At 41.8% G+C, this 15,077-nt stretch overlaps 1 protein-coding gene across 3 annotated transcripts in view; it reads left to right on the top strand.

The window, feature by feature from the left end:
• Positions 1-15,077, top strand: part of CDK18 (cyclin dependent kinase 18) — a 116,796-nt gene that overhangs the window by 32,392 nt on the left and 69,327 nt on the right. The window contains exon 2 of one of the 3 annotated variants that reach the window (XM_053247034.1): positions 11,276-11,466. The exons of the other annotated variants lie outside the window; for them this stretch is intronic. The gene's annotated coding sequence lies outside the window, so the exon portion shown is untranslated. The remainder of the gene's footprint in view (positions 1-11,275; positions 11,467-15,077) is intronic. 3 annotated transcript variants of the gene reach the window in all.

Raw genomic sequence — 15,077 nt, 5'->3', positions numbered from 1 at the left:
GCAATGGTGGCAGCAGCAGACAGGTTGCCTAGAACATGAGTAGGGGAGAAGAGGAAGAGGCAACTTGGATTTACTCTATCGGCTGTAGATGTACCTCCCCCCACCCCGAGCAAATGTGAAGGGAGCAGAGCTTACTCTGCTGCTAAAACACAAAACCTGCACTCGTTGTTCACAGATATGTATGTCTTCACCATTTGCATCTTTTGTGGTATGTAGAGAAGGGCAAGTTGTAAGAACGTAAGAACAGCCCTTGTTGGATCAGGCTCAAGGCCCATCTAGTCCAGCATACTGTTTCACACAGTGGCCCACCAGATGCCACTGGAAGCCTACAGGCAGGAGCTGAGGGCATGCCCTCTCTCCTGCTGTTACTCCCCTGCAACTGGTACTCAGACACATACTACCTCTGAGGCTGGAGGTGGCCTGTAGCCCTCCCACAAGTAGCCATTGATAGACCTCTCCTCTATGAAGTTATCTAAACCCCCTCTTAAAGCCATCCAGGTTGTTGGCTGTCACCACATCTTGTGGCAGAGAATTCCACAAGTTGATTATGCGTTGTGTGAAAAAGTACTTCCGTTTGTTGGTCCTAGATTTCCTGGCAATCAATTTCATGGGATGACCTCTAGTTCTAGTGTTATGTGAAAGGGAGAAGAATATCTCTATCCACTTTCTCCACACCATGCATGATTTTATAGACCTCTACCATGTCTCCCTGCAGTCATCTTTTTTCTAAACTAAATAGCCCCAGCAAAGAGATAAAAATCAGAATAACAAATATAGCTAATAAACACAATTGGTAACTGATAATAACACACAGTAAAACAGTATACAAGCATCCAAAATAGATTACTTTAAAAACAGTAAAATGGCTCCTAAAATTGGGACCTTAATTGAGAGCTTAATCTCATGGCAATATAAAAAAAATTTGCTACTACTTTTGTAACCTCACAGCTTGTATCCGCAAGACAATACTGTGTATAAAAAAGCACTTGCTTTTTTCAACCATAGTTGAAGGATCCTTAGCAAACCTCCTTTCCAAAAGAGATGAGGGCAGCACATTTAAAGGGCCCGAGCAAATGCAACCTGAAACTTAGAAAAGTGAAGTGTTGTTAAATAATTAGCACCTCTATCTCCCATAGGGGGTGAAATCCCAAAATGTAGGGGAGAGCAGGTCCTATTAGCCGAGGACATAAGTTCCTGATGTTCAATATCATGCAACCGCAGGAGTAGTATTTCCTTCGCCTTATTATCCAGCGTAAGTAGTTCAGAAGGAGAAAGCCCCAATTGCATTATTTTGTTCTTTACATACGATAGCCAGGGGTTTGGATAAGAGTCCAGCCATAAATATCAGAAGAAAGAAAATTCCTGGATCTCTAAACAGAGTTTGATCCATCTAGCAAAAGTAAGTTCCCAAGCTTTACAGGCTATAGAGAAAGACCCAGATTCCAGGCAAAGAGCAGAATATGACACACACCTAGGCACTGCAAAGATTGCTCTTAGGAATATAGAATGTACTCTCTACAAATCAGAAGTTACTCCTTGTATCCATAGTGAGGCTCCAAAATGTAATTGAGCCACAATCTTGGCCCGAAATACATAGAGTGCCATAGGAATATACTGGCCTCCTTTAGAATAGTAGAAGCACAGAAAGGCACTAAGAGTTTTATGGGCTATATGAATAGAGGACCACATATGAGTATTCCAATTAAGATTATATTGTAAAAAAATGCCTAAGTATGTATATTTGTAAACCTGCTCAATACGGTTCTGATTTACTACCCATTTATATAATTTCCTGGATCTGGAAAAAGCCAGGACCTTTGATTTTTTATAATTAACTAGCTTGTTGTCATTACAATAGCAGGCGAAAGCATGCAGAAATCTTTGCAACCCTAGTCTAGTCTGAGATAATACAGCCGCATCATCAGCGTATAACAAAACCAGCACTCGTTTATTAGCCAGCTTCGGTGCATGTGAATCCACCTTTTCCAGACATTGGGCCAAATCATTAATAAAGAGATTGAACAGTGTAGGGGCCAAGACACAACCCTGTCTGGCCCCACGAGTAGAAGGAATTAGATCAGTTAGAGCCCCATTAGTGGCATACCTAACCCGTAGCGAAGATTTGGAATAAAGCTGCATCATCAGAAATAAGAGTCTCTTATCTATTGTAGTTTTTTCAAGTTTGAACAATAATAAATGTCTGGAAATAGAGTCAAACACAGATTTTAAATCTACAAAAGCAACAAAAAAAATTGCCTTTAGGGCCACTAGGATATTTCTTCGCTAGATGATGTAAGATCATACAATGATCAAGAGTTGAGCGGCCTGCTCTGAAACCTGCTTGCTCAATCCCAAGGATCTGTTTCTCTGAGATCTATGCCTCAAGCTTATCCAATAGATAAAGAACATATAGCTTGCCAACCATAGACAGCAAACTTATAGGCCTATAATTTGATGGATCCAAATGAGAACCATTTTTAAATATGGGAACAACTATCGCTGTTTTCCATTGCTCTGGTATGATTCCTGTGCTATTAACAGATGTAAATAAATTGGCTAAAAGTAAGGCCCACCATTCTATATTAGCTTTTAATAATTCAGGAAGAATGAGATCTGGACCAGGGGAATAGCCCCAGGAGTTGTAGCCTTGCCTCATAAGGAAGGTGCTCTAGGCCGCTGATAATCTTGGATGCCCTCTTCTGCACCTTTTCCAGTTCTACAATGTCCTTTTTTAGATGTGGTGACCAGAATTGTACACAGTACTCCAGGTGTGGCCGCACCATAGTTTTGTATAAGGGTGTTATAATATTACCAGTTTTATTTTCAATCCCCTTCCTAATGATCCCTACCATGGAATTGGCCTTTTTCACAGCTGCCACACATTGAATCAACACTTTCAACGAGCTGCCCACCACCACCCCAAGATCCTTCTCCTGGTCAGTCACTGACAGCTCAGATCCCATCAGTGTATACTTGAAGTTGAGGGTTTTTGTCCCAGTGTGCATCACTTTACACTTGCCAACATTGAACAGCATTTGCCATTTTGTCGCCCACCCCCCCAGTTTGGAGAGATCCCTTTGGAGCTCCTCACAATCTGTTTTGGATTTCACTACCTGAAAGAGTTTGGTATCATCTGCAAATTTGGCCACCTCACTGCTTACCCCTGCTTCTAGATCATTTATGAATAAATTAAAAAGCACCGGTCCCAGTACAGATCCCTGGGGGATCCCACTTCTTACTTCCCTCCGTTGTGAAAACTCTCCATTTATCCCTACCCCCTGTTTCCTGTCTTTCAACCAGTTATCATTCCACACATGGACTTGTCCCTCTTGTCCCTGTAAGGTAATGGTGGATTAGGAAATCTTGTGATGGTTAAGTCTAGGACTGATTTCCTTCCCATACCGGCAAGTGCTTTGCTTTCTGTTGTGATTGGCTTTGCTGGACAAAACACACAGAGCAGAGTTCACTTGCTGGGCCCTGATCTATCAGGTGCTCTGGGGACTGAAAACACAGTTAAAGAAAAGGAATATTTCTGTATCTATGAATGGTGCAAATGAATGCAGGCTGTCCTTTATTATAACGACAGTGTGCATTTATAACACTTGGGGAAAAACAACTCCTCACGCTTGCTCCCTGTCTGTCCGTCCCCACATTTGTGTTTGTTTTGGTCATTGTCCTGATCAGGTTCATCTAGCATAGTAAGGTAAGGAAAAGTATGCCGTTGAGTTGGTGTCGACTCCGGGCGACCACAGAGCACTGTGGTTTTCTTTGGTAGGAGGGGTTTACCATTGCTATCTCCCATGCAGTATGAGATGATGCCTTTCAGCATCTTCCTATAACACAGCTGTTTTCCATAGTCTGGGCAACATACCAGTGGGGATTCAAACTGGCAGCCTCTGGCTTGATAATCATTTTCCCACTGCGCCATTAGGTGGCATAGTAAAGTGTGCCATGAAGTCGATTCCTACTCCTGGTGCCCACAGAGCCCTGTGGTTTTCTTTGGTAGAATACAGGAGGGGTTTACCATTGCCTCCTCCATCACAGTATGAGATGATGGTCTTTCAGGATCTTCCTATAACACTGCTGCCTGATATGGTACCAGCGGGGATTTGAACTGGCAACCTTCTGCTTGTTAGTTAAGCATTTCCCTGCTGTGCCACTTAAGGTGGCAGGTGGCAGGTGGCACAGTAGAATGTGCTAATTTTTAATAGAGATTTCTTGCATCATTTTGTTACCAGCTAAGTTAAGCAAGATATGTTTTCTAAGAACTGAGTATTTCCTTGACATCCGTGCTGTTTTTCTGAAACTTGACAGATTAATTTATGTTTAATTCTAACCAATGTTGCTTTAATAGCTCTGCCTTCCTTGTGCACTGAGGGAGAGAATTTCTCCATCAGGAAGTGGCAATTGTAACAATGGATGGGGACAACAAGGTCAGGAGGGCCCGCCTGAAGAGCCCCTTATTTGCATGTTTAAATTCTGCTAATTTGAGAATTGATGTTTATGTATGAGTAGTATACATAAGGGGGAGAGCCCATCAAATTCTTCTCTGAAAATTCTCTTCAGATTAATGGGAGCTCTGTCAAAGTACTACAGAGCTCCTGTTGCAGCTTGCCTAGGACCATTAGGACAGAAACCAGCTGCAACTACAGCTCTAAGGATATATTAGTAGTGTAATGGGTTTGCTGCTTTTGTTCCATTTTATGATTAACCATTGTTGGTTCCACACTTCTTTTTTTGCAGCAAATTCTCCCAAACTTATTACGATCTATTCTGTTCTTACAAATGAATACAAGAGTATTCACATATGAATACAAGAGTAGTGCCTTTAGAAGTCAAGCATGTTCTCTTGTTCATCTTCCCCAGCAGTCTCCAAAATTCGCTCTGTCCAGGAAGCGCCACGCTGTTGATAACTGTCATCCTTGCCACAGAGCTATGGAAAATCCATATCTGAGCCACAAGCTAGACAAAGTCAGTTATGTTGAAGTCACATAGATTTCAGTGGGAGTTTTGATCACAGCTAACTTAGCACTTTGATTTTAATGGGATTTGATTGTGACTAAATTGCTTTGGATTGGGGCCCTTGTGTCTCTATAGCTCACTTTAAATTAGTGATGGTATAGTATGGAGAAAGAGTTCAGTTGAGTGCAGGGGTGGCCTGGTAGGACATCTAACTACAGAGGCTTGCATAGAGGAATTTCTTGGAGTCTAGTTTTTAACAGCATGTAATGTTGAGCCTCCAACACAGGATAGAACGGGCCCTGCCAAGCTCCATCAGACTTGAGGAATGTCCACCAGTTGAGGGCAAACGAGAACACTCGGGGAGTTCAGTTGAGGAAACTGTTTATTCTGCAGCTTTAACCTTTTAAACAGCCTTGCAAGTGGCTTATGCATCTGAGCTGTTACCAAGTATACAGCCTCAAATCAATAAGGGCTGTGTGAGAGAGGTTTGGAACTGCCCTGGGCCATTTTTGGAAGGGCGGTATAGAAATCAAATGAATAAATAAACATGGTGCTTGTCTCACTGACTTGATGTGGCTTTTATTTCCCCCCCTGGCCTTCCAGTTTGTTCTGGAATGTAGCAGGCACAAGCCTCCTAATTTCCAGTCGCAGTTTCTCACTGCTTCATTTCAGCCCTTTTAAGCCTGCATCAGTTGACAAAGATGAAAGAACACAAATGGACCAAACTACCTACTCTACATCCAGAAACCTACCTTTTATGAACAAAGAATGAGAGTTTCCATGGGCACAATTTTGGATGACATCCCTGGCATTCGATTGCCCAGCACAGAGATTCCCAGCTTTGGGTCCCCAGATGTTGTTGGACTACAACTCCCACTGTGGCTGGGGATGATGGTAGTTCTCGTCCAAGAACATCTGGAGACCCAAGGCTGGGAATCTCTGTCACAGCACAATGCAAAATGTGTGTTGCTGGAGCTACTTGAGTGAGGCTGATGAGCTAGTAGTGGAAACTAAGTCGGAGCATGGGAGTATTGGAGATGGAACGAGAGCTGATGGGGTCCACCAGTGTTCCCTCTAACAGGGATTCCCAGATGTTGTTGTCTACAACTCCCAGAATCCCCAGCTGCAATGGCTTTTGCTTGGGGATTATGGTAGTCAACAACATCTGGGAATCCCTGTTAGAGGGAACACTGGGGCCCACCTACCCTAACTAAAGTATCCACTTGTAGCCTTTATTAAGTTGCTGAAGTGAGTTCACATGCATGTGCATTACTTGGTGACTGCGCTATCAAGGCATGGCTGTGTGCAAACACTCAAACACCAGAGACAACAGTGTTCTTCTCGCTTCAGGCAGAATAAAAGCAGTTTACATGTTCAGCTGCCATTAAAGCCCTATTCATGTTTACTGAATGTGCATACCGGAGGAAGTGGAATGATGCCTGCTGCCTCCCAGTGCATTCAGTGTAATGTCTGAAATGGCCTGTGTGCATGCAGGCTTTTCATGCAAAGGCTCTGTTCACACTATTGCCAACTCTTGAATAGACAAGGTCACACAGACAGTTTGAACTTGTGAAAGCTTTTTCAGGCATGCTGAAAACACCTATGGGTGGTACTAGCTGGTGTGATTTACCACCACCACCCCACATCTGAACAGTGCTTAGGTTATCAAGTGTTGAGATATTAAGTGATGTACATGCATGTGTAAATCAGCCTGGTTTCTCCCCCCACCCTCGCCCCTACAAAATAAAGAGTCAGACTGCTAAAGATAATCTTGATTGTGTTCTGACTGGTTATCTGTTGAAGGTGGCCAGTGTTCTGTCATGGTTAGAATGAATGTTGGATTTGAACTGTTTCCACTCAGCTATGAAATTCATTGGGTGACCTTGGACCAACTTAAAAACATTCCCCCTAACCTACTTTACAGGGTTGTTAGGAGGATAAAATGGGTGAGATAACTAGGTAAGCTTCTTTGAGCTTCTTGGAGGAAGTACAGGTTAGAGACATCATCATCATCATCATCATCATCATCATATGCTGTCCTCTAAAATATTAGGCACTAAGAGCATCTGGAATTGTACTGGAAGATGTGAATATTTAAGCCCTGTTACATCTCTCCATGATGTCCCTTAAAAAAAAAAAAACTTGGAAGATTCTGTGGCCTGCTTCTACCTTTTAAAGTTTTATGAAAACATAATGATTGTGAGCTCACAGCAGATCTGAAACAAATATGAAGAAAAATACATTGAAATGTAGGATTTCAAAGGCTACTGTAAAAAGTGTAAATTTAAGCATTGAAGCATTCTAATTTAATCTTGCTAGAATATTGTTTTCAGTGTATTTCTATTGAATGCAAAATACAAACAAAATATCAGAAGTATTTTATACCCAATTTAATCAGTTGGTCATTCTGGAAGGTGTAAGAATAAGTACTCTCATCCATGTTAGCAAATACTCAGGTTATGTAAAATCTTATTTTATCTTCAGTAAATTGTATATTTGCCATTTGCACAGTTGGCTCACACTTTAGCTTCCTGGTTGCTCCAGCAATGGGATTTTCCTGTTTGGCTTGCAGTCATGTCTGGCCAGCTACATTTCTACCACAGGATCACTTTGAAGAGAGGATGTCACAAAACCAGTTTTGTCCCAGGGCTAACACTTGCTGTTCTATAGCCTAGGGCTGCATTCTCTCAATCTATTCAAGAAAAATCCAATAGATTTGAGACCTTTCACCATTAGTTTATTAAAGTGCCCTGAAATGAAGACAGTTTTGAATTGGTCCTCAGGAGATCCCCACCCCCCCCACCCCACACACACACTAAAATTCAGGACAGCATCATTCACGTTCATGGTTTCCCTCAGGTTCCCATTTGCAAACCAGCAACCTTTGCAGTTTTTCATCCCCCACAAAATCTTCTCCATCCACAAACCTTTTCCCAACCAGCTTACTTTATCACTGTATCTGTAAAATTTTTGTTCACTTTTAATTAGGTTTTCAACTTTCTTTACTACCTTTCTAGTTGGAGGGCTATAGGCCACCTCCAGCCTCAAAGGTAGGATGCCTCTGAGTACCAGTTGCAGGGAAGTAACAGCAGGAGAGAGGGCATGCCCTCAACTCCTGCTTGTGGCTTTCAGCGGCATCTGGTGGGCCACTGTGTAAAACAGGATGCTGGATGAGATAGGCCTTGGGCCTGATCCAGCAGGGCTGTTCTTATGATACAGTATTACCAGGGACCCTTCCTATATTCTGATACCTGCCTCTGGTAAATCACTATCCCTTTTTGTTCCTGTTTTTGTTATCCCCAAAATCCTTTCCCCAAACAAAAATCTATTAAACATTTTACAGGTGAAACTTGAAAAATTAGAATATCGTGCAAAAGTCCATTAATTTCAGTAATGCAAATTAAAAGGTGAAACTGATATGAGATAGACGCATTACATGCAAAGCGAGATAAGTCAAGCCTTAATTTGTTATAATTGTGATGATCATGGCGTACAGCTCATGAGAACCCCAAATCCACAATCCCAGAAAATTAGAATATTACATGAAACCAATAAAACAAGGATTGTAAATAGAACAATATCGGAGCTCTGAAAAGTATAAGCATGCATATGTATTCAGTACTTGGTTTGGGCCCCTTTTACAGCAATTACTGCCTCAATGCGGCGTGGCATGGATGCTATCAGCCTGTGGCACTGATGAGGTGTTATGGAAGACCAGGATGCTTCAATAGCGGCCTTCAGCTCTTCTGCATTGTTTGGTCTCATGTCTCTCATCCTTCTCTTGGCAATGCCCCATAGATTCTCTATGGGGTTCAGGTCAGGCGAGTTTGCTGGCCAATCAAGCACAGTAATCCCATGGTCATTGAACCAGGTTTTGGTACTTTTGGCAGTGTAGGCAGGTGCCAAGTCCTGCTGGAAAATGAAGTCAGCATCCCCATACAGCTCGTCTGCGGAAGGAAGCATGAAGTGCTCCAAAATCTCCTGATAGACAGCTGCGTTGACCCTGGACTTAATGAAGCACAGTGGACCAACACCAGCAGATGACATGGCTCCCCAAATCAACACAGACTGTGGAAACTTCACACTGGACTTCAAGCATCTTGCATTGTGTGCCTCTCCATTCTTTCTCCAGAATCTGGGTCCTTGGTTTGCAAATGAGATGCAAAAGTTGCTCTCATCAGAAAAGAGGACTTTGGACCACTGAGCAACAGACCAGTTCTTTTTTTCTTGAGCCCAGGTAAGACGCTTCTGACGTTGTTTGTTGTTCAGGAGCGGCTTGACAAGAGGAATACGACATTTGAAGCCCATGTCCAGGATCCGTCTGTGTGTGGTGGCTCTTGATGCACTAACTCCAGCCTCAGTCCACTCCTTGTGAAAGTCCCCAACACTTTTGAATGGCCTTTTCCTGACAATCCTCTCCAGGCTGCGGTCATCCCTGCTGCTTGTGCACCTTTTTCTTCCACACTTTTCCCTTCCACATAACTTTCTATTGATGTGCTTTGATACAGCACTTTGGGAACATCCAACTTCTTTTGCAATTACCTTTTGAGGCTTTCCCTGCTTATGGAGGGTGTCAATGATGGTTTTCTGCACAACTGTCAAGTCAGCAGTCTTTCCCATGATTGTGATTCCTAATGAACAAGACTGAGAGACCATTTAAAGGCTCAGGAACCCTTTGCAGGTGTTATGGATTGATTAGCTGATTGGAGTGGGACACCTGGAGCCTAGACTGTTGAACCTTTTCACAATATTCTAATTTTCTGGGATTGTGGATTTGGGGTTCTCATGAGCTGTATGCCATGATTATCACAATTATAACAAATTAAGGCTTGACTTATCTCGCTTTGCATGTAATGCGTCTATCTCATATATCAGTTTCACCTTTTAATTTTCATTACTGAAATTAATGAACTTTTGCACCCATATTGTAATTTTTTTAGTTTCACCTGTAGTATATACTAGTCTTCCTAGTACCTACCCATTGTTGGTCTTCCTGAAAGAGTTGAATTACAGCTGTTCTAGAAGTACAGATAGATATATTCTGAAATGGGCCAAAGGGCAGGCAGCTTTGTTGTGTTTATTTGCACACACATTACACAGATCAGATCAGAATAGGCCATTATGGAGTAAATGATGGAGGTGCTCATTGTGAGGGGTGGTAAGGAACATGATAGAACCTCCAGCTCTGAAAAGGGTTGTGCTTCTCCAGAAGGAACAGGTACGTAGTCTGGGAGTGCTACTGTTCAGCTCCTCTCAAGAGAACCTTTTACCGGCTGATAAAATGTCTGCATCCATTTTAGTCTGGCCTTCAGTGGTTTTTACATCACTTTAAATGTTTCAGCTTTCTAACTGGTTTAATTGTTGTTGAATTATTGTTGATTTCGTTGTTTTTGGTTCTAAACCACCCAGGGCTACTAGACTGAGTGATATAAGATGTAAAGCGTTGCACAGTGCAGCATACACAGAGGGAAGTCTTCAGCAATGAGAAGGGCACTCTGGCAGTGATCCTTGGTTTGCAAAAAGAGTGGCCAGCATCTGGACACTGTGCACATGCTTCTAACAGCAGCACATACATACGAAGTGCACATACTTTTTTTCAAAAATGTGACTCTTTTTGCCACTCTCCCTGTGCTCTGGAAGCACTTTTGGCCCATGGAACTGCACCCCCGAGGGCTGTGCAACCCTAGATGGTGGTAATTTCTTACAAATGTTGAGAATTATTTACTCTCTTAAATTATCTAATGAGATAGCCACCAGTTATTGTCTAATACAACCGATTTTGTGTGTGTGTGTGTATTTATTTAAAAGATTTGTATGCTGCCATTCTTTACATGTGATTTCATGGTGGCTTACTGTGAAATTTTAAAAAACAATAACCAGCAGCATATAAAATAATATATCAGCATATTTTCTGATCTCTGTAATCAAATTTATGTCCTTCATGGATAACTGAAAACAATATGTTCTCATCCATTGAGCAGGATGCATGCTCTATTGCTTCTATGGTTAAAGGAGAGATTAGTCTAGTCTTTGCCAAGGAGGCCTTGGCCTATGGCTGTAATAAATTGATTGAAATTGATTGCCAAGGAGGCCAACCTGTTTGGTTTACTTGCTTTGTATCACGTGATTCTGTTGCAGCTTTAAATAACATAGATCTGAAGTCCCACTGCAAAGGGGTTTAGATGGCTTACACTAAGCAGCAGCAATGTTGCATTGGCTACTGAGAGAAACCTGGTTATTTATTGCCTGTATTGCAAAACTGGTTCATTAAGCCAGGATAAGTAAATTGACTTACTGCCATCTTTTATTACAGCTCTTGCTACTTCTCACCAGACAGAAAGTTCAGGTGTATTTTCAACCCTTGGCTTTTAACTGAAGATCAGGTTGAAAGAATCCTTGCTTTTGTACAAGTGGAAGAGGCTGTTAGTCCCATGCCACTGGAGCAGATGATATTGGACCCACCTCCATTTCCTGGGAGGAGTGAACAAAATGCTAGATTGGCTGGTAAGAGCATAAAGCCTGTTCCTTTGGAACATCTTCATTGAATGGCTGGCTGTTTTCCTCAAGATCAGTCATGTGATTGGAGTGTTCTGCCAGGAGTGGTAACCTCTACACACAACTCTTTTCTTTGCAGTAGTTTGAAAAGTAGGTTCCCATTTTTAAGTTAATTCACTTATATTACAGAAGGAATTCTGAGGCTGAAAACAGCCCTGCATAGAAGTTCAATTATGGATACTATAAATGGGAGTGAGGGTTGGGGAAGGATTGTGGTACTAGGCTTTGTCCCCATTCTCTATAGGTGTATGGTGATATTGGAAGAGAGCCTGCTTGCATAGGAATGCTCCCCCATGTATGTTTGTCATACCCATATTGAACATTTTATTTATTTATTACATCTATATCCTGCTCTTCTTCCAAGGAGCCCAGAGTGGTGTGCATGCTTATTTTTTATCCTCACAACAACCCTGTGAGGTAGGTTATGCAGATTGTTAAATGACTGGCCCAGAGTTTCCCAGTGAGCTTCATGGCTGAATGGGGATTTGAATTTGGGTCTACCCGGTCGTAGTCCAACCACTACACTACACTGGCCTACTGCACTGAAAATCTGCAAGGAGATGATTTACTTAGTACTACAGAAGCAAGAGGTCGAATGGCTTAGGAGTAGTGTTTTGTTCCTTTATTTACAAAAATGGAGCTGGGACACTTAAATTTTTTAGTCAACCTTAAGGTAAATACCTTGGTTTTCAATAATGTAAAACTAGCTGAGCTTGTGCCATTTCACACGAGTCTGGATAAGTGCTGAACTCTAGAAAGCTCCATGCTTATTGCACCCAATGTGTAATTATTGGTATTTAGTTGTACTGTTTTAATAATCATTCTTAAATGTACAATTTGAAAAACTGGCCACTAATGCTTCATGGCCATTATAATCCCATCATTATTCTGTGCAGCAATTTCAGTTTTCAGCATGGGTATGGAAAACAACAATGCTATGCATTGTATTTCTACAAAAGAACTGACCATTATTAGTTTTTTGGTTTTTTAAAAATGCATTCTTGCTATTTGCTGCCTCCAGAAGTCTTATTTTTTTAGTGGAATTTTTGAAACTGATGGAAGGACTGATTTGTGTCAGAATGCATTTCATAAATCTGTCTTTTGAGAAAAGAAAGGAAAAGAACAATATGTTTCCTGGTACTTATGTGCTGAGCAATCGAAGATGGAACAGGTGCAGTCCTCTTGAAATATAAACTTCCAAGTAGAAGTACCAAGCACCCTTTGAAAAGATGTAGCAATTAACTAGTTCTTTTTGAGCCAATTTCTTATTGGGTATTGTTCTCATTGTATTTTCTTGTTATTGTAATCCTTCAAATACATGAGTTTTGGACCTGTGGGTTGCAAGGATTTCTCTAGATGAAATAAATCTGGCTACCTGTGTAAATCTGTATAACACATCTGTTGCATAGATAGGAGCAGAACCCAGTCTTTATGGCCTGTTAAAGTGGTTTCGTACATTAGGGAAGCTCAAAGGGCAGTCTCCCAATGCAAGAAACGGCTCTTGCATCTGACCGCTGAGGAAGGTATTAACGCTGAACTTTGTACTTAATGAAGAAACGGAGGACAGAAAGCATCAGCCAGCCACATGTACTGCCTGTTTTCCCCTGCATTGTGGGAAACAATGTGGCCGACTGACATCCAGAGTTAGTCGGCCACTCTTCCCCACGCACATGTGAGTCTGTGTGCATGTCTGCAGATGCCCCATATAAGTGTGAAGTATTTGGTGCAGAACTTGGCATGCTAAAAAATCTCTGCTCTTAATATGTTTTTAAAAGCTTCTAGCTTTCATGCTCTAGATAATAGTTTACACAGTGTTGAAAATCTGGTAAAATCTCAGAAGGTGTAATGGAGGCTGCATCAATATTTTGAATCGATACCTTTACTTTTTATACTGCTTTTCAACATAACAGTTCTCACTGTTAAAAGAAAGAAAGCAAGGTAAAATAATAAGACGATAAGCAAGACTTCCAGTGGTATGAGGAGAGAGACTTTGGTTTCTTGACCTTCAGCATAACTAATGGAAGCAGCCATGGGTATAAAATAATTTGGCAGATGTATATGAACTTGGTTAATTGATGTAGAGTGCAGAATTAGGATTTACATTGGATTTTGGGTGCACAAAGTAAACCTAGCCTTAATATGAGCACCCCTCATCTACGCCTTTACTCTCCACCTGCCAGATAACTCCCTCCCCCTCTTTGAGCAGTGAACAGACCCCAAGAGACCTGCTTCCCTTAATTGCTTAGTCTCACTTTCTTCCCTAGCCAGAAATAGCAGCCTGGTTATCTTGGATCCTACTCCTGTGCTATAATCACTTGCTCCCATATGGAGCTAAGAAGAAATAATTAAGGGCAGTGCAAAGCAAATGCCACTAGTTACTGGTATTAGCTGCTGGAGCTGCAGTAACTACTCCTCACTAAAGGGCAGAGTTCTCCTCTGACGGTTCACTCATCCATTTCCTGATGAGGCTGGATTCATGGCAAGCTGACATCTGGATTGTCTGAACTGAAAAATCTGTGATTGTTTTAGGACTCTGGGGATCCTAAGAGCTCTGTGTGGGTTGGAGCGTGGCAAGGATGTAGAAATAATGAAAGCTCTAATTAAAAAATAGGAAAGGGAAAGAATGGCAATTGGAAAGACAAGGCTGTCTCTGTGTAGTTGGGAGTTTTTATTGTAATTTCTGTACTGTGCTTCTAAATTAGAAGAATGGTCAAGTGGTTTGGTTTGAGAACGTGCCTGGGCTTGGAAAGGCTGGGTGTATTATTTTCTTGCCAAAGTAATCTTAAATAAGTCCCTCGCACTTGATCTTGACCCTCTGCACTGGCATTGTGCAGAGAGTAAAGATCTTTGTGGCTCATGATATGCTGGTGCATTGGCTGGTACGCTCCATTTGATGTTAAAGTTTTCGAGCTGGGCCATTGGTTCCCTCTGGCTTTGAGGTTCATTGCCTGCAAGTACATTAGAAACACTGATATCCTGAATAATTAAGCTTCTGAAAAGTTCAGCTAATTTGGCTCCACTGCTGGCTCAGTGGCTGCTGCAAACTTTGACCCAGAAGCACCTCGTGCTACCCAGAGATATGTCTCTGAGAGTCATGCAGCCTTCAGCAACTTATTGTTGGCTGACAAGGGTTTCCAGAAGGGGAGGTCATTGAGGTCTCTCTCTCTCTCTCTCTCTCTCACACACACACACACACACACACACACACTCTACACCAGTGCTTTATTAGCCAGGATGTCAGCACTGTAATTCAAGGTGGTATTGTGGATAAAATAATTAAATGGCATAATCTAAGTGGGGGCATGTGATCTGAGGCCGCTTTCTCACTTGAAAAGATGATGTGTTGTTGTTATTATTATTATTATTATATTTATTATTATTTATTAATTCAATTTCTGTACATCCCTTCCAAAAGTGGCTCAAGGCAGTTTACACAGAGAAATAATAAATAAATAAGATGGATCCCTGTCCCCAAAGGGCTCACAACCGAAAAAGAAAGACAGTCACCAGCAACAGTCACTGGAGGTACTGTGCTGGGGGTGGATAGGGCCAGTTACTCT

This window comes from Hemicordylus capensis, chromosome 4 (genome assembly GCF_027244095.1).
Source record: "Hemicordylus capensis ecotype Gifberg chromosome 4, rHemCap1.1.pri, whole genome shotgun sequence".
NCBI lineage: Eukaryota > Metazoa > Chordata > Lepidosauria > Squamata > Cordylidae > Hemicordylus > Hemicordylus capensis.
This window is presented reverse-complemented; position numbering and strand designations above follow the sequence as displayed.